Here is a 20,023-nt window from a genome sequence, read left to right as displayed (position 1 = left end):
TAGTCAATGGCTAGATACTAAGCCATAGGGAGCATAAAAGAACAGTCAAAAGACCTGTATAACAAGGTAATTAAACTTTACAAAGATGGAAAGGGATATAAAAAGATATCCAAAGCCTTGAATATGCCAGTCAGTACTGTTGAATCATTTAATAAGAAGTGGAAAATTTGGGGATCTCTTGATACCAAGCCTACTGTAGGTTTGGTAGTTCATTAAAGATTTCAGCCACAACTGCCACAAGAATTGTTTGGGATACAAAGAAAAGCCCACAGGTAACCTCAGGAGAAATACAGGCTGCTCTGGAATAAGTCTCTTCTTATGTTTACTACCTGGGGTTCTCCTTTGGGTCGTCTACATCACTGCCTGCATGATGTCAACACCTTCTATGCTGGATTATTTTTTTTTTAAACAAAACAAAAATGATGGCACAATCATATGAGCTATTTTTGTTTTTCGATTGACAGAATTATTGGTTTTCGACTCCCCCCCACCAGCACTTACCCGCCTTTCTTTGCTCCCTCATTTAACTGCCAAGACCAGAGAAAGAATAAAGGCACCTAGCGCTGCCCCCCATGTGGGTCACAAGCCACTCACACCCAGAAGTGTGTAATATTTAATTTTCTTGCCGAACAGAGCAGTGCAAGCACAGGTGAGTATATGCTGCTGGGGAGTGGGAAGTGATATGCTGCATTGGCAAATGAATGGTGCACTTTAAAGGGTCACTAAAGGAAAACATTTTTTTGCCTACAATTAATGTCTGCAAGGTAGACAGACAGAATAGTATATCATTCTGTTAAAAAACGATTAAATACCTATTAAATTCCTTCATCTATATCACCTCCGGCGTTCTAGTTTCTGTTCTCTCATTCACTTCCTGGTTTGCATCGTTCGTTCATGTAAGAATTACATTTCCCAGTATGAATTGCGGCACGCCCAGTAATTCACACCTCCTTGAAGTCTCTAACACGTAGAGAGTGTCCTGCCACACAGATGTAGTTCCCAGGAGGGGGTGAGCACGTTACTGACCACCGCAGTAAAGCCTCCCATCACGGTGGTCAGTAAAATCAGACAAGCATGAAGTGAACAGAACAGATAATAAATAGAGCAACTTCTGAGCAAAAATTAACAATGAGGAAGTGAAAAGAGGAATGTCTGCAGGTAAAGGATGCTTATTATGAAAAAATATTTTTTCCTTTACAACCCCTTTAAGTTTGTTGGACTGGCATAGCCCAGCCTACGTGTTATGCTGGGAAATAATACCTAGGAGATGTGTTTCTTGGCATGCAATTTTTGCAGTGTTTTAGTTTAAACTGACAATGTTAAGAGGTAGGAAATACATTTAGTTGTAATGACGTGTTACAGTATGGATGACTCACTTCCATAAATATAAATGTGATTAAGTGAACTGATAACAACTCTTTCTGTGTAAGCGCTAATAGTCATCTTGGTAAGTTTGCAGAACTTTATGATGAAGCTGTACAAACTGCTTTGTATCATACCATGTCTGCCTTCTGCAGGAGGCTTTAGGCATTGCCATAAGAATTGGATCACACTGCAGTAATACTTTCTTAAAGTGGATTTGGCACTGCAAGCAAGGTCTTCTTATTGATCCCTTCCCATAGTGCAGGGGGTGATCTCACCATCCTGCCAACAAGATCCCAGGGGATGCCGAGTACTCCGATCCCCACGAGAACACGTTGCAGCACAGTTCAGGTTTGACATCACCTTCGCCATAAGCTCCGCAGTGGAAAATAAAGCATATTATGTACCACTCCACCACCACCATTTTGCATTTTAGCAAGAGCAAGTTTTGGGATGAGTATGACAGTTTATATTGTAAACAGGTTGAGACAAGACAAACATCTATTAGGTTCAACTAATTTAGTTCTAATTCTAAGAAGGAAAAATAAAACCCCAGTAAGGCAATTTATACCCGTGGTCGGGAAAACAACTTTTGATTGCCGTTATGCTGTTAATGGCAGACAGAGGAATTCCTTGAATCACTCACTAACTGGAGGTGTTATTACCAATAAGAAATGCAACCAATCAAAGCCCACTCATACTGTTAAATGAACATAGATTTAAAAAGGTTTGACGCTATGTGGAGATTAAAGTGGCTCTTAAGGCAGAAGGTTTTTTACCTTAAAGCATTCTATGCATTAAAGCAGAGTTCCACCCAAAAGTGGAACTTCCGCTCGTACTTCTCCCCCCTCCGGTGCTACATTTGGCACCTTTTGGGGGTGGGAGAGGGGGGACAGGATACCTGTCTTTCACAGTTACAGGTATTGGCGTCATCTCCCGGGCTTCTTTCTCCTTCTCTGGCTGCCGGGTCAGTAGGAGAGAGGAGCGGAGCCTCACGCATGTGCAGTAGGGTTCCCTGCGTGAAGCCGTAAGGCTTCACTGCCATGTTCCCTTACTCGCACTGGAGGCAGCATGCACCTGATAACTGATGTAAACATCAGCTGCGGTGCCGACATTGCTGGACTCCAGGACAGGTAAGTGTCCAATTATTAAAAGTCAACAGCCGGAGAATGTACAGCTGCTGGCTTTCAATTTCTGCAGCGGTGGACGGACCTCTGCTTTAAGATAAAAAACCTAAGTGCAGCTCCTCCCCAGCCCTAACTCCCCCCTCCCCCAAAATCTAAAACCCATGTGTACCAAGCCTAAAGAAGTGGCATTGTAGCAAAAATAGGAATATTGTGGTCTGGGATGGGCATATTCCAAAAACAAGCAAGTTACCGGTTTAGTTTTTTCATTTATTAAAGCACACTGACATAAAACAAAAGAACATTTTCCAAACAAGTACCTGAGAGAGAGAGAGAGAGAGAGAGAGAGAGAGAATACTTACCTTTCATACTGCCTCCATTGAGAAGAACTGTTAATTTGAAGTCTGCAGGGAAAGTAACTTTAAGGCCTCGTACACACGATAGGTTAACCAGAGGACAACGGTCTGAAGGACCGTTGTCATAGGTTAACCTATGAAGCTAAAATGATGATCCGTCGTGCCTACACACCATCACACGCCTACACACCACCAGTTAAAAAAACGATTGTGTCAGAACGCGGTGACGTAAAACACAACGACGTGCTGAAAAAAACAAAGTTCAATGCTTCCAAGCATGCGTCGACTTGATTCTGAGCATGCGTGGATTTTTAACCGATGGACGTGCCTACTAACGATCGTTTTTTTTCCCCATCGGTTAGGAATCCATCGGTTAATTTTAAAGCGAGTTGGCTTTTTTTAACCTATGGTTAAATAACCTATGTGGCCTACACACGATCGGTTTGGACCGATGAAAACGGTCCTTCAGACCGTTGTCCTCTGGTTAACCTATCGTGTGTACGAGGCCTTAGGCGGTAAAGCGCCGCTATTTTAGCGGCAATTTACCATCGTGTTTGCCACGATTTTCAGGCGCTAGCGGGGAGATTTTAACCCCCGCTACCACCTGAAAAAGGGTTAAACCCACCCGCAAAAACTTCGCTTTGCAGCGTTTTGCGGGCGGTTTGGAGGTGCTACCCTATTGATTTCAATGGGCAGGGGCGCTATAGGAGCAGTATTTTTACCGCTCCTACCGCGCCTCAAAGATGCGGCTGGCAGGACTTTTTTTAGTGTCCCGCCAGCGCAACGCTCCAGTGTGAAAGCCCTCAGGCTTTCACACTGGATAGAAAGGAGCGGCTCTTTCAGGGCGCATTGCAGGCGCCATTTTTAGCGCCTGCAAAGCACCTCAGTGTGAAAGCAGCCTTAAAAGTGTGAATCTCCTTGGTTCCCTGCAGCTCTCATTGGTCCCTTCAGCTGACTTCCATGTCATCACAGAATACAGTAGCGATGCAAAGATCAGCAGGAGGAACCCGTGAGAGCTGCAGGGGACTAAAGACATTGACACTTTCTGGAGTGTGAGTTTCACTATGGACTTTACAGGAAGAAATTTACTGAACAGAGCAAGGTTCCAGCAGTGCTGCCACCAGGAGAGGTAAGTAATCATTCTTTTAGTTCTGGAGGTACACTTGCTTGCAATTTTTTCAGTTTTTTTAATGTTAGGGTTACTTTAAATCTTATCAGCCAACAAAGTAATACCAGTAATGCCTTGTACACACAAACTGAATTTCCGATGGAAAAAGTCGGACGGAATTTTTTCATTGGATATTCCGACCGTGTGTGTGCCCCATCTGAGTTTTTCTATCAGAAATTCCGACGGACTTATGCAGTGACACACGATCATTTTTCAGCTTGAAGAAAACATTGTTTTCGAACATGCTGCATTTTTAAACATCGTTTTAAACTATGTCGTTTTTCGAGTTGTAAAAAATGATCGTGTGTGGGCTAAAACTACATAAAAAAACCTGCGCATGCTCAGAAGCAAGTTATGAGACGGGAGCGCTCGTTCTGATAAAACTACTGTTCATAATGGAGTAAGCACATTCATCACGCTGTAACAGACAGAAAAGCGTGAATCGTCTTTTACCAACACCGAATCAGCTAAAGCAGCCCAAAGGCGAATGGAACTTCCCCTTTATAGTGCCGTTGTACGTCACCGCGCTTTGCTAGATCATTTTTTTTTAAACGATGGTGTGTAGGCAACGTAGTTTTAATGATGAAGTTGGGAAACCGTCGTTTTTTGGACATGCTGAAAAACGAAATTTTTTTCATGCTGAAAAATGATCGTGTGTACGCGGCATTAGAAAGAGAACATGTTCTCTTTTTTTTCCCGATGAAAAAAATTTATATCGGAAATTCCATTCATCTGTATGGAACTCCGACGGAGAAAAAAACATGCATGCTCAGAATCAAGTTGACGCATGCTCGGAAGCATTGAACTTCATTTTTCTTGGCTCGTCGTAGTGTTGTATGCCACCGTGTTTTGGACGGTCGGAATTTGGTGCGACAGTGTATATGCAAGACAGCTTGAACAGAATTCCGAGTTTATCCCGACGAAAATTCTGATCGTGTGTATGGGGGCATAAGCCCTTCTTCTTCGTACAGGGCTTCTCTATGGCAGAATGAGGACTTTTAACACTTCTCCAATTGTTGCCATGCTATGGTCACCCAGGAGGAAACAAATTAAAAATTCCATGGGACACAAATTGAAAACACTTTAACCACTTCCCGACGGCCGTACGACTATATACGGCCGCAGGGTGGTTCTACTTCTCTGGGACGCCGTCTTTTTACAGCCGCCCCTTTCCTCGCTACCGAGCGCGCAGCGGGGAACTTCTGTGCTGGCCGTGTCCCTTGGACACAGCCAATCACAGATCGCCGTGAACAGACAATCGGAGTGGCCGTTTGGTAGGCGATCTGTGCGGCCAATGAGAGATGATCTCATATGTAAACATATGAGATAATTTCTCATTGCCGGCTCTCACAATGACAGCGTCCTGTCAGGGAGAGGGGAGACCGATCTGTGTCTCTTGTACATAGGGACACAGATCGGTCACCTCCCCCCAGTCACCCCCCTTCCCCCACAGTTAGAACACTATATAGGGTACACATTTAACCCCTTCCTCACCCCCTAGTGTTAACCCCTTCCCTGCCAGTCACATTTATACAGTAATTCGTGCATATTTATAGCACTGATTGCAGTATAAATGTGAATGGTGCCAAAAATGTGTCAAAAGTGTCCGCCATAATGTCGCAATAAAAATCGCAGATTGCCGTCATTACTAGTAAAAAAAAAAAAAAAATAATAATTCTGTCCCTTATTTTTTAGGCGCTATAACTTTTGCGCAAACCAGTCGCTTATTGCGATTTTTTTTTTTTTTTTTACTAAAAATATGTAGAATACGTATCGGCCTAGACTGAGGGGGAAAAAAAATTGAGCTATTTATTATAGCAACAAGTAAAAAATATATATATATTTTTTTCAAAATTGTCGCTCTATTTTTGTTTATAGCGCAAAAAATAAAAACCGCAGAGGTGATGAAATACCACCAAAAGAAAGCTCTATTTGTGGGAAAAAAAAGACGTCAATTTTGTTTGGGAGCCACGTCGCACGACTGCGCAATTGTCAGTTAAAGCGACGCAGTGCCGAATCGCAAAAAGTCCTCTGGGCAGGAAGGGGGTTTAAGTGCCCAGTAAGGAAGTGGTTAAAGTAGGTTAAAGGGCTGCCAATGCTGATCTTCCTTCCTAAGAACACTGGTTTCCTGCTGATAACTTTTCTTGCCAGGCAAGTATATTCAAATAGTTGAGACAAAAACATGAAACTATGTGCTATGATTTGCACTGTGAGATGACATGGGTGTCCAAATTGTGCAGCAATCATAATTCTACTGTTTACATAAATATTCGGCTTCATAGGTGCATATACTGTATATAAAAAACAAAACCCAATCTGAAAAAAATAAAACTTTACCTATGTTCTCAGAAGATAAAGTATATAATTCAAAATCACTGGCCTACTCCAACATGTCATCACTGTGACACATGACAACAAGCGGACACCCTAGCACTCTCCTCTGCATGACACAAACACCCCTCTGTTATAAGCATAAGAGCATAAGCATACCTTGTCATGCTTCCTTTTTTGTGCTTCTTTTATTAATGAGAGAATATCAAAACTCCAAAAACAAAAATTGAATATATTACAGTTCACCAGTTCTTTGATGAGGTAACTGCAATAAACTACTTTTTTTTTACCTGCTCATCCTAGGAATAGCACAAATCCTTTCCCTAGGTGGCTATTCTCACTGCTCCGCTCTGTCTATGGAGAGAGCCATGGTTGTCACTCAGGCTGGACTTCAAATATGTTAGTCTGTGGGCAGCTGCAGTCTATTTTCTCCACTGCAGGTGGCACTCATCCGCAGCGGAAATGCAAGTGGAGGAGGAAGTTGAGAGGAACCTAATTCCTCTATGGTTTCCTCGGTCACCGAGAGGCAGCAACCACGGATGCTGGTGTTTCGTCAGATAAGGCGACCCGTCAGAATTTGTAACAGAGGTGACTTTGTCCCCACAATCTTTCTACACCCCGCACTTGTCCACAGTAAGGATACAGTGAGAAGGTGGCAAGCAGACATCTTGTTACACCCACAGGAGTCATGCATTTCACACTTATTTTTAACAGTAAACTCAGCTTATATAGTGCAATACAGTATTTTGAAATCCCTCAGACTGTTTTGATGTTTATTTTTTTAAGCAGCGGTGTTCTGTCAGATTAGCAAACCTGTGATATCAGCAGGCTTACCACTGCTTTTAAAATTCAACATCTAAACAGTCAGATGGATTGTTAAATACTGAATTTCACTATATAAGCTCAGTTTACTGTTAGAAATAAGTGTGACATGCATGACTCCAGTCATCTTGGGTCGGGCAGAGTCTATTTAAAGCCCCGGCTCTCGGGCTTGGTGCGCATTTCGGCTAGAGTAGGGACCGGTCACCCGTCTGACAGATACAGCGCTTAGCATCAGGGAGAAGTTTCAGATGAGTAAGGAAAGTGCAGGGACAGGCCATACTTCTTGGAAACCTCCCCACTGGGGTACGGGCTGGCCAGGCCGCAGATCATCCCTCCAGACATACGCTGTTGGCATATCTGGTACCTTCTGCTACTAGTCATCGCTATACATCCTGTCAGTCCTTCTGGTCTGGTGTCTTCCGGCTGGGCTTGTTATATTTTGCTGAACTTCAATCTTAATACAGTTCTGTTTTCTGCAGCTGGACTCTGAGTGTTTTTCTGCCCCTGCACCACGCTGCATCTTCCCACAAGTCTTTGTTCATCGCCATTATATAAAGGGGTGGGGGGATTTGTAGTTTACAGACAAAGGATACTTTTTTTATACTTCTAGCTCAGTTCACAGAAAGTGACAAGTACACTGCATTTCCAGTAGGATCAACAGGTATTTTCTGTACTTGCTGAAAAAGTTCTTAAAGTGGAGTTCCATCCATATAAGAGTCAGCAGCTACAAAAAGTGTAGCTGTTGACTTTTAATAACCGAACACTCACCTTCACAGCCGGGCACACACTGCGCGTGTCCAAGCCGCACTGTGCGCTGTGATTAGCCGGGCAATCTTCTGAGACCTTTCCCAGAAGATTGGAGGGAGGGGGGAGGGGGGAGAGGTGAAGTTCCTTCCTGCGCCGCGGAGTCCTGAGAGGAAGTGGGAGCTGGGTGCCACTAAAAAGAGGGTATCTGCTCCCCCCCAAAAAAATTGCATGCCAAATGTGGCATATCAGGGGGTCACCTTCAAGTATTGGTGGAACTCCGCTTTAACCGGAAACAATGAAAACAAATGCGAACACCACATCTTAGGACTGTTGGGCTGAAATGTATTCAGTTTATGTTCTTGGGTTTAGTTATCCCTGAAAACATACTAAGTTCCTATACATGAGCATTGATGGGGGAAGTAAACTGCATAATTTCATCATCTGAACCTGATAGGATTCACATGATTATCTGCTAGGAGGATATGCTGGTGCATGGGTTAGGTTAGGATTCCAGCACCTCTATTTATAGCAAACCTGGCAACAGAATACAGTAGCATTTACCTTAGGTTATAATTAACCTATATGTCCTAGCACAGGAATATGCAATTAGCGGACCTCCAGCTTTTGCAAAACTACAAGTCCCATCATGCCTCTGCCTCTGGGTGTCATGCTTGTGGCTAGCACAATGCTGTGGTGAGGAAAAAGGACAAGCAAGCCATTTTAGACAAAGCATTCCCTTATTACACCCTAATCATATGTAGTGCCTGTGTACTTTCAGTCCAGGTGCCATCTTAAATTTAGAGGGGGATGAGAGAGTTGGTTTACTCTTATCTAGCTAATTCATGTAAATTAGGCCTCTGCTCTAGCTGGGCTGTACTGCCAGTTCATTCTGTGTTCCAGAGATACCTTTCCATCTCTGGGCGACAGGTGGCAGCAGTGGAGCTCAGTCTGAAGCGCCTTTTGCCAGCAGCCAATCAGAGGAGTTTTTCCCTCGTGGGGCATGCTGGGGGAGGGTACTTCTAGGGGAGACGCCAATTTGTGAGGGTCGTCTTCTGGTGTTGGTTCCGGGTGCGGCACCCACCTTCAGGGTGTGCGCACATCACGGGCCCTGGCGATGCATCCATCCCTGATCCCAGTATTCTGAGCGTAACGCACTCCTTTAACCACTTCCATACCAGGTACTTACGCAGCTTCCCGCCCAAGCCAATTTTCAGCTTTCAGCACTGTCGCACTTTGAATGGCAATTGCGCGGTCATGCTACACTGTACCCAAACAAAATTGGCGTCCTTTTTTCCCCACAAATAGAGCTTTCTTTTGGTGGTATTTGATCACCTCTGCGATTTTTTTTTTTTGCGCAACAACTAAAAAAAGGCTGAAAATTTGGAAAAAAAATTACGTTTTTATTTTTTTCTGTTAATTTTTTTGTAAATAAGTTTTCTCTTTCAATTACGGGCACTGATATGGCGGCACTAATGGGCACCGATGAGATGGCACTGATGGACATCGATGAGGTAGTACTGACGGGCACAGATGAGGTGGCACTGATTGGCGGCGCTGGTATGCGACACTGATGGGCACACATAGGCGGCACTGATGGGCACACATAGGCGGCACTGATGGGCACACATAGGCGGCACTGATGGGCACACATAGGCGGCACTGATGGGCACACATAGGCGGCACTGATGGGCACACATAGGCGGCACTGATGGGCACTCATAGGCGGCACAGATGGGCACTCATGGGCGGCACTGATGGATACTTATGGGTGGCACAGATGGGCACTGATAGGTGGGCACTGGGCATGGATGGGCACTGTGGGGTGGCACTGATGGACACTGGGGTGGCACTGATGGACACTGGGGTGGCGCTGATGGACACTGGGGTGGCGCTGATGGACACTGGGGTGGCAGCACTGATTTTTGCCAGGTTGCCAGTCAGTGCCCATTTGTGGGCACTGACTGGCATCTTTTTTTTTTTCTTTATGCTTTTTTTTTTATTTTTTTTCTGTAATTTTTTATTTTTTTTTGCCCACCCTGGTGCTCCAGGGTGGGCATCCCTGGTGGTCCAGTGTGGCGATCCGAGGGGGGGCTGCGCTGATAAACAATCAGCGCTAACCCCCCCTGTCAGGAGAGCCGCCGATCGGCTATCCTCTACTCGCGTCTGTCAGACGCGAGTGAGGAAGAGCCATCGACGGCTCTTCCTGTTTACATCGTGATCAGCCGTGGTTGGACACGGCTGATCACGTGGTAAAGAGTCTCCGCCGGAGGCTCTTTACCGAGATCGGAGATGCAGGGTGTCAGACTGACACCCCGCATCACCGATCGCCGCGATGCGCGCCCCCACGGGCGCGCGCGGCATGAAATCCTGCAGGACGTTCTAGAACGTCCTGTCAGGATTTCATAACCACTTCCCGGACGTAAATCGGCCATAGGCCGGGCGGGAAGTGGTTAACCACTTAAAGCGGTAGTTCACCCTCACTGACATGATTTTTCCATCGAGACAGGCATTGTAGCGCGAGCTACAGTATGCCTGTCCCGATTTTTTTACCCCCGTACTCACTGTGTACTCGTACATTAAAGATTTCGGCTCCCGCGGGGAATGGGCGTGCCTATGGAGAGGGAGGATGATTGACGGCCGGCCCTGGCACGTCACTCTCCCCGAAGACAGCCGGAGTAGGTCTCGGCTCTTCACGGCGCCTGCGCACAGGCTATGCGCAGGCGCCGTGAAGAGCCAAGCCTATTTCGGCTATTTCCGGAGAAGCGTGACGCGCCAGAGCCGGCCGTCAATCATCCTCCGTCTCCATAGGCACGCCCATTCCCCGAGGGGAGTCGGTATCTTCGATGTACGAGTACAAGGTGAGTACGGGGATAAAAAAAAATCGGCACAGGCATACTGTAGCTCGCGCTACAATGCCTGATTTTATGGTAGAAGAAAAAAAAAATTTTTTTGGGTTTATAGGGTGAACCCCCGCTTTAAGGACGACCGTCTCCTGCACATATACGTCGGCAGAATAGCACGGCTGGGCACAAGCACGTACCTGTACGTCCTCTTTAAGTGCCCAGCCGTGGGTCGCAGGCGCGCGCCCGCGACCCGGTCTGAAGCTCCGCGGCCGCGGGACCTGCGGACCCGATCGCCGCCAGAGTCCCGCAAATCGGTCCACGGAGCTGAAGAACGGGGGGAGAGCTGTGTGTAAACACAGCTTCCCCGTTCATCACAGTGGCAGCTTCATTGATCGTGTGTTCCCTAATATAGGGAAACACGATCAATGATGTCACACGTCCAGCCCGTCCCCCTACAGTTAGAAAAACATATGAAGTAACACACAGCCACTAGGGGGCGCTGTAGGGGTTAACTCCCAAACTGCAATTGTCATTTTCACAGTAAACAATCCATTTTTATAGCCTTTCTTGCTGTGAAATTTACAATGGTCCCAAAAATGTGTAAAAATTGTCCGATGTGTCCGCCATAATGTCGCAGTCACGGAAAAATGATCGCCACCATTAGTAGTAAAAAAAAATAATAATAAAAATGCAATAAAACAATCTCCTATTTTGTAAACGCTATAAATTTTGTGCAAACCAAATCGATAAACGCTTATTGTGATTTTTTTTTTACCAAAAATAGGTAGAAGAATACGTATCAGCATAAACTGAGGAAAAAAAACGTTTTTTTATATATTTTTGGGGGATATTTATTATAGCAAAAAGTAAAAAATATTGCATTTTTTTTCAAAATTGTCGCTCTATTTTTGTTTATAGCGCAAAAAATAAAAACCGCAGGAGGTGATTAAATACCACCAAAAGAAAGCTCTATTTGTGAGAAAAAGGACGCCAATTTTGTTTGGGAGCCACATCGCACAATTGTCAGTTAAAGCGACGCAGTGCCGAATCGCAAAAACTGGCCAGGTCCTTTAACTGCATAAAGGTCCGGGTCTTAAGTGGTTAAAAAAAAAAATCACAAAAGTTTTTTTCTGGCCAGAATTGTATGTTTTTGGTTTCTTTAGGGCTCATTCAGAGGAATGATCAGTCCCTTCCTCTGTACAGAGCCGGTGGTAGGTTTAATTCCATGTTGGCACTTTGAAATAAATAAGTTGGTTTTGTGTCTCTATTTGGGCAAATTTTTCTTTAATGTTTTGAGAACTGGGGAGTTGTCAGCAAGAAATTAATCTCATGTTAATAAGTGGATAGCTTTGAAAGTCCTGGTATTAGAAAAAGAAACCAACTTTCTTGACCATTTTCTTTGGACAAAATCACTTTATTGCCTTTGAAGTCAATTTTAGCAGTTAGTTAGATAATAGGTTTGTTTATACACTATATACACACTTCATCTAAAACATTATAGGTTAAAATAAAATTAAAAGGTAAAAAAAAAAACAACATCTTACTGCTCTGTGTAATGGTTTTACACAGTTTCCCCCTGCCGAGTGCCCACAATACCAAGCCAATGGCTCCCGCTGCCGTGTGAGCCAACGAGGAGACAGGAACCTGGGAGACCCGCTGCTCTTATGCACATTGCTGGATAAAGATTGGATTCAGTTGAAGAGTAACTCCACTTTTGTTAAGAAAAAAAACATTTGCCTATGGGTGATCTTTGTACGTTGCAAGGATTATAACAACCTTTGTTGCAGAATCCTACCTTTTGTTTTTCTGAAGAAACCAGTGTGTCTGTGTCCATGTGGTAAGTGAGTTTAATGGGAGTTGTTCCATAATTATCAATCAGCTGCTGCACCCGCAGGGCTCTAATGAGGAAATTTGCATGGTCTGCATCACTTTAGATGTAATTTCCTATTGGGAGTATCTAACACATTTTTTTTTTGTTGCAGGGGGATGCCTGAAAGTTGACTGTGTACAGAACACCTCCAGGTTGCCATATTGCATTGCACTTTACAGAAAATTACAGAGCTGCAGATTGAAAAGGAAAGGTAAGTTGTAATAAAATTTAATTACAATATGACTTGAGTCCTAATTGTATATGCTATATTTTTGTTTTTTTGTTTTTTATTTGCAAATTTTTTCTTCACACTAAAGTGAAGTTACCCATGCTCACGATTCCTGCTGCTGCGTCCATTGACACAGACTGCATCGTTGACTGCCCCGCTCCTGTGCCACTGGATTTAATTTATCAGCAATGGGAGCCAATGGCTCCCGTTGCTATCAATCTATCCAATGAGTACAATGACAGCGGCTGGGCTCATGCACATCGCTGGAACAAATGGGCTCAGGTAAGAAAAAGGGGGGCTCTGGGGGGGCAGCTGCAGACAGAAGGTTTTTCACCTTAATGGATAGAATGCATTAAGGTGAAAAATCTGGAGACTTTACAACCCCTTTAAGGTAAAAAAATAAACTTCTGTCTTTAGAACTACTGCAAGCCTAGGCTGACAGTAATGCTGTTGCCTGCGTTTTTCAGTGCTTTTTATTACATTTATTTTTGTTTTCATGGATTGTTTTGTAGCAGAAGACTGTTGTTAAACACAAAACCTTGCCAAAAATGCATTTAAATGTGCCTTTCATGTTTACCCATTGAAGTCTTTGGGGTCAAAAATGCATTATGCTGCACCTTTTCAAAATCACACTGCAACATGTTGTATTGATTTGAACAGGCACCATAAAGAATAAAGTGAATTTTATTGTTGTGTTGCAAAGTGCAGGAAGACTAGAGATGAAGGCCCGAAAAAAAAAAGAAAACATTTGTAAAAAAAAGTTTTTATCTGTTTTTTTCCTGAATGCTTTTTTTTCAAAAAATTTAAAAAAGAAAAGAAAATTGAGGAATATTTTATTTTAACATGATGAATAAAATATTTTAAGACAGGCTGTTTTCCAAATCATTTCTAAAAAAAAATGTATGATATCAGATTATTCTAATTTCTGAGTGAGGACAAGCAAGTCCTAGGTAACAAACTGAACCCTTCAACGCAAGAACAGTATGCATTTCTTCCTTTAGGAGGTGCTGTGCTGCTATTGTAACAAGTAAAAGGTTTCAGGCCTCGTACACACGACCGAGAATCTCGTGAGGAAAAACCCGTAGTTTTCCCCGACGAGATTCTTGGCAAGAAACTCTTGCAGACGAAATGTACTGACTTTCATTTCAAAAGAACCGCGGTTCTCTTGAAAGGAAAAAACCCAATGATGTCATCGCGTATGACGAGCATGCGCTCATCACATTCGATGCCGTCGCCGCCATCTTGCTTCACCCTACCTATGCCGTGGAAGCTACCGCGCATGCGTCAAAGTCATTTCGAGCATGCGCGGGTTTCCACGGCGACAGGCAAGTATACACACACTCGGGTTTCTCGTCGGGAAACAGGCCGACAAGAATCTCGACGAGAAAAAAAAAGAGAGTAGGTTCTCTTTTTTTCTTGTTGAGATTCTGGCCAGATTTCCAGACGAGAAACCTGAATGCCTCGTACACATGAATGGGAATCTCAGCAAGAAGCAGTTTTCTTGCTGGTTTTTGCCGAAAAACCCGGTCGTGTGTACGAGGCCTCAGTTTTGCTTTTGCATGTTAGTGGGTGTGTTTGGTTTGTTCCGTCCTCTTCACTAGACCTCAAAAGCAAAAGCTCTCTTCTTAACACTTTCCCCATCTTCAATTCTTTTTATGAGAATGGGGTTTTTATTTTTATTTTTATTTAATACTGTGGAGAGGAAATATAAAAACATTTTACTTTTGGTTTTGAAAATTGTTTTGTGGAGGCTTTTTTTCTGATCCACATAAACTAATAAGCAGTTCATGAGATTGTTGCTCCCTTTGTTACAAATAAATATTATAAAAAAGTAAATTCTGTTTGTGATAATTGTTTGGCTACACTATATTTTTAATATGCTAATTGTGATAATTTTATGCCAAGTCAGATTGTCCATAGTCATATTTTATGTTCATAAAGTAACAGAATGACTTTCAATCTTAAAAAGACAAAAAAGCCTCTGCCTGTGAGAGTCATGCTTGTAACTGTTAGCCTTGCAATGCCTCATGGGACTTGTAGTTTTGCAACATCTGGAGGGCCGCCAGTTTGACACCCCTGACCTAGAGGCAGTGGCGGCTGGTGCTCAATATTTTTTTTTTGGGGGGTGCAAACTAACGCAACACCCCCAAGTTAGGGAAGGACGGGAAGGCGGCGATTGACTATTGTAACACAACCGGGTGGGCTAAGGGAGCAGTGCTCTGTACCCTGAGCCCACCCTTTGTTGAAGCCAATTAGAGCCTCTGGCTCTGTGCTAAAAAAAAAAAACACTCCATTGAAATCCATGCATCCGGTGCCCTGCATGCCCAGGCACATGGATTAGGGGGAGGCGCCCCTATGGACAGGCTGCCAATGCTTAGAAGACAGGTAGGTGGCATCCAACTCCCTCCATGCCATCATCCACTATAGAGCTTTCTTGAGCCTGGCTACCGACAGCATCGAGCACAAGTAAGTTGGGAGAGGATGCAATGGGAAATTGGGCGGGGGGGGGGGATATTCATTTTTTATTGTTTTATTAGAATGACAAAGTTAACCTGCCAATTGCTAAAAAAAAACATTGGCATTTCTTTAGAAAAATGGTAAATGATATAAACGATGTGTCGAGAATGAAATATTTATCCTATTATGAATAGGGAGAATGTTACTGTTTACACCTTTTGCAACAGAAGATTAAATGCTGGGAATATCAGTGATGGTGCTTTATAAACTGAGCAAAGTATTTCCTGGCGAATATTCGGTGCATTTACAGCAGATGTGCAGAGAGAATTCATGTTATTGTTATTACATTGCTCTGAAAGATCATATACAATTTATACATTTGCATGGCTAATAATACATTAGAATTAAGCGGGGTTGGGGATTATTTTGGACCTTGCAGGAAAACTTTTCCTTCAGCTCAGCAAGGGTTATGAAAGTGTTCTCTCAATCCTGTGACATTGCCATCAGACACAGCTTTGTACTTGTTGGCTGTATACATGTGATCTTTTATACTCGAGTTTCTAAAGCAGCCTATAAGAACATAGGAAATTCACACAGGTTACATAATCCTCATGTCACTGCATCACATCATCTCTCCTCTGGTTCGATGCCGTTTGTTTGTAAAGTGGTTAAATACGGGAGGGAAGAGCGGTGTATTATTACCACCCACCATCCGGAAGAGCGTTGGAGCTCCCATAATACATGTAGCCACTTAGTAGCTTTTGCTTGCCCACTTATCACTGTTGTGGTGTAGGTGTTTCTCTTGACTTGCCATCCTTAGCACACTCCACATGACTCACAGGTCGTTGGCTCATTTAGCTAAATGCGTGAATGATACGCACACAGATTCAATTACATGGGAGCACTTTGACTAACTTACCATGGCAACACAGGCTTTATCTGCACACAATGAGCTGGGCTCAATGCTCTTATGTTCTCCTTTCTTTTAAACAAGCCTTTTGTTTGGGGGGGGGGGGGGGGATTACATAGATTCTGGGGTACGCCGTTCTAGTGTTCAGTTTGACGTTTTATAACACACCTCAAAAAAAGATAAACGACCTTTGATAGATCCTGTTGTTGCCCCAAGAATAAGCATTTGAACATCTTGCATAGGCTTCCCATCAGTGATTCTGATTTATGTGTAAAGGATGGAACCTGTGCACGATCACGTGTTAAAGCGTATCTACGATCAAAATGATTTACACTCAGAGGCCACTTTATTAGGTACACCTTGCTAGTAGCTATAGCAGCAGAGGCTGATGACTCGGGTTCACCTGAGGTGCGGGGTCTAAGCACTAACCGGTATTCACCAGAGCTCCTGATGGTGGAGATGGTCTTTGCTGTGTGTTAGTACCAGGTCACGGTCCTCAGGATAGCCCCACCAGGAGGTGAGCAAGCCGGGGGCTGGTAGCAGATATAGCAGGCAGGGATCAAGCAGAAGCGTAGACGAGAAACAAACCAAAAGTCGGTAACAAATTGTTGCAGGTTGGGATTCAGCAGAAGTGTAGTCGAGGAACGAGCCAAATTCCTGTAAGAATGATAGCGAAGATACGGTTGGCAGTAGGAGAGACAGGAGCAAGATATTGGCTGGTGAAGGCACAATATTCTGGCGACCAGGAAGTGCAGAGATATGGCTTAAACAGGAAGTTCATGGGAGGAGCAAAGAGTTCAGGGTTCAAGGCAAACAAGATTCAAGACAAGATCATTCAAGGTTCAAGCCAAGGTCCCAACAACCAAGTTGGGTGCCAAGACACTCGTGGACATCGCTGGAGAGAGATTTGGGCTCAGGTAAGTAATTAGGGGGTGCTGGGGTGGCTGCTAAACACAGAAGGTTTTTTTATCTTAATGCATAGAATGCATTAAGAAAAAAAACCTTCTGCCTTTACAACTCCTTTAAGAAATTTATGTGTATTGCTTCCACCATCCAAAAAAGGGGACACCACGTGCAACTGAGAGCAAGTCCACCCTCACCAGCTAGCAGCAGCAAGTCACACTTTGGAAACTGTTAAAGGAGAAGAATGCAAGGGGCTATTCATGGACTTTATAGGCACAGTAATGAACACATTTTCTTTCAAAAAGTTTTATTTAATACAATTAGCATAGAAAAATAGTTCCCAGAGAACTTGATATAACATCATACTTGAACAGCATTCTAACACCGAACGAGAAACATGAAGGTAGTGGAGCAAACCATAGAAAGAACCCTTCCAAAACGAAAAAAAATAAAATTATTCGTATAAAGAGGTAATCTTGGAGGGTTGGTTGACCACTATACTTAATGTATGTTGGAGCGAAAACTGAGTTGACTTGACATGTACCATGTGATCCCTGTAGCCAATCAAGGAGCGCATGGTCAATGATTGTTCACAGAGATCACACGGTACAGAGACAACTACAGCAGCCTTGTACCGTGTGATAGTTGTGGCCAATCGCATCTATCACAGTATTTCTCAATGGCTGCAGGAATGAAGGAATGAATGACTGCAGGAATGAAGGGAGTTAGAAATAATTGCTTTTACAGCCATCATGGCTGATTACCACCACACCAGTCAAATTGTCCGTGATCATTAACCATTCCAGCTACAATGCCCTTGATCACTGCCACAATAGCCATATTGTCCCTAATCACTACCACACCAGTTACAGTGTCCCTGATCCCTGCCACACCAGTTATATTGTCCCTGATCACCGCTACACCAGTTAGTGTCCCTGATCACCTCTACACCAGTAACAGTGTTCCTGTAACTGACGTGCAGTGTTGACTCTGCCTGCTGCCTGTACCAATCTTTGCCTGTTTATTGACCCTTTTTCTGCCTGCTACCTGGACCAATCATTTGCCTGTTTGCTGACAATGTCTCTGCCTGTGGCCTGAATTGACACATCTGCACATCCCGCTGACCTACATTCCAGCGGGACACAAGTCCCAACCATCCCCTGCAGACAATTGCACTCCTAATACTGCAGGAACCCTTTTTTTCTTCCTTTCTTTAGCCTCCTGAATTTCCTGGACAGTGAATATGGCATTCCTGGGGGCAGACACATCAAGTAGGCTCCTCATACTCTGGAGGAGTAGCAGAATGTTAGAAATAGCTTATTAATGGACAACTTTATGTAGAAATTTTTTTTTTCCTGCATTTTCCAAAATCCTCTGAATAGGTGGAGGATATGCTGCCATTCAATGCTTCCTCCTCCATTCACAGACTTTGATTCATTATGGGAGTGCAGTAAGATGAGTTCTATGAATAGCAAAGTAAGCAGGAGGGGCACGTTACTTTCCTGATTAGGAGCTGCTTCACAGTGCTGGAAGACAACCACTGAGGGCAGTGTCCAGCAGTTGCGAAGGGGACATATTTTGGACCATTTAAAACAGAAGCAGCTGTCTGCAGGTAATGGAATCCACACCATTACACATACTTGAGTATCATGCTATATCTTGAAAGAAAATTTTGAATTAACTTTAACTTCAAGTTTCTCCATCAGCATGCAACCACTAATAAATACTGAGGCTGATTCAATAAAACAAATAAACAGAATAGGAAGACCCAGGGCTGGTGCTAGGATTTTTGACACCCTAGGCGAAACCTCATTTTGCCCCCCAACATTGGCTCCGCCCCTCACTAAAATGTGTGTGTTTGGACATGCCTGATGTAGGTAAACTGTTATGTGACACTTTATCTACATCATCTGTGTTGAAACTGTCCTCTGCATGGAATGTTTGTCACTTTTATACATGAGGGCCATATTGACAACGCATACTTTGGAACAGATTCAACCCAAAGCTTCTTTTTTGCTTAATACTCTGCCATTGTTTGTCCCTGTAACATACTAATCCCACATCATATGGAGTGCTAGAAAACGAAGCAAGGAAAAAAATTAAAAAAATATTTGCTCTTACTTCATGTCAGGGCAATTCTCCATCACACATTGGAGAAAGGAGAGGGAATTGAAATTCATAAAGCGTGTCAAAGAGGATTCTGGAGACCACATTGATATTGTACGGCCAAGCCTGATTTTCTGCTAGGATGGTTGTGGTCTCTGAACTGCTAGCATCCTAGCAACTACTTACATTGGGCATCACTGGTTGGTAGGACACTTGAAGTCCCAGGGCTGCCAGTGTCCTATAAATAAACAAAATGGGGAATGGACAAGCTCCTCATTCTTGAAAAAATTACTCCAAAATGACTTTGATCCTATTTACCACCAGTTTCCTAATGTCTGAAATGGTATTTGTTTAGAAATTTGTTGCAGAAAATGCAACAAAATGTACAAGCATTGCCATTAAGAGCTACCTGAATTTATCGGTAATAACAATGGAATGGTCGCACTGCTTTTCTGAAATTGGCATAGGACATTCTTAGACAACAATAATGCCAGAAAGTGCCGCAAATGCCGTATTGAATAAGCCTCACTGTATGACAACAGAGCTTCCTTGCAGCTATAAATTTAGGGTAAACCTGATAAAATACCTACTAAAAAAAGTGGAGCTGTAAGGCGAAATGATACTGGGACTTACAGTAATTCTGAATCTGTTATTCTTGCTTATAACATGTCACATGATATTTAAACAGGAACATCATTTTTATAGGATTCTGAAGTGATTGCAGGGCTCTATTGTATTACACTGTAGGATGCACTCAGGTTAAAGTACATCTGTACTGAAGTAATAAAACATTAA

Source organism: Rana temporaria, chromosome 13, assembly GCF_905171775.1.
Source record: "Rana temporaria chromosome 13, aRanTem1.1, whole genome shotgun sequence".
NCBI lineage: Eukaryota > Metazoa > Chordata > Amphibia > Anura > Ranidae > Rana > Rana temporaria.
The sequence above is the reverse complement of the archived record's forward strand: the minus strand, read 5'-3'. Positions refer to the sequence as shown.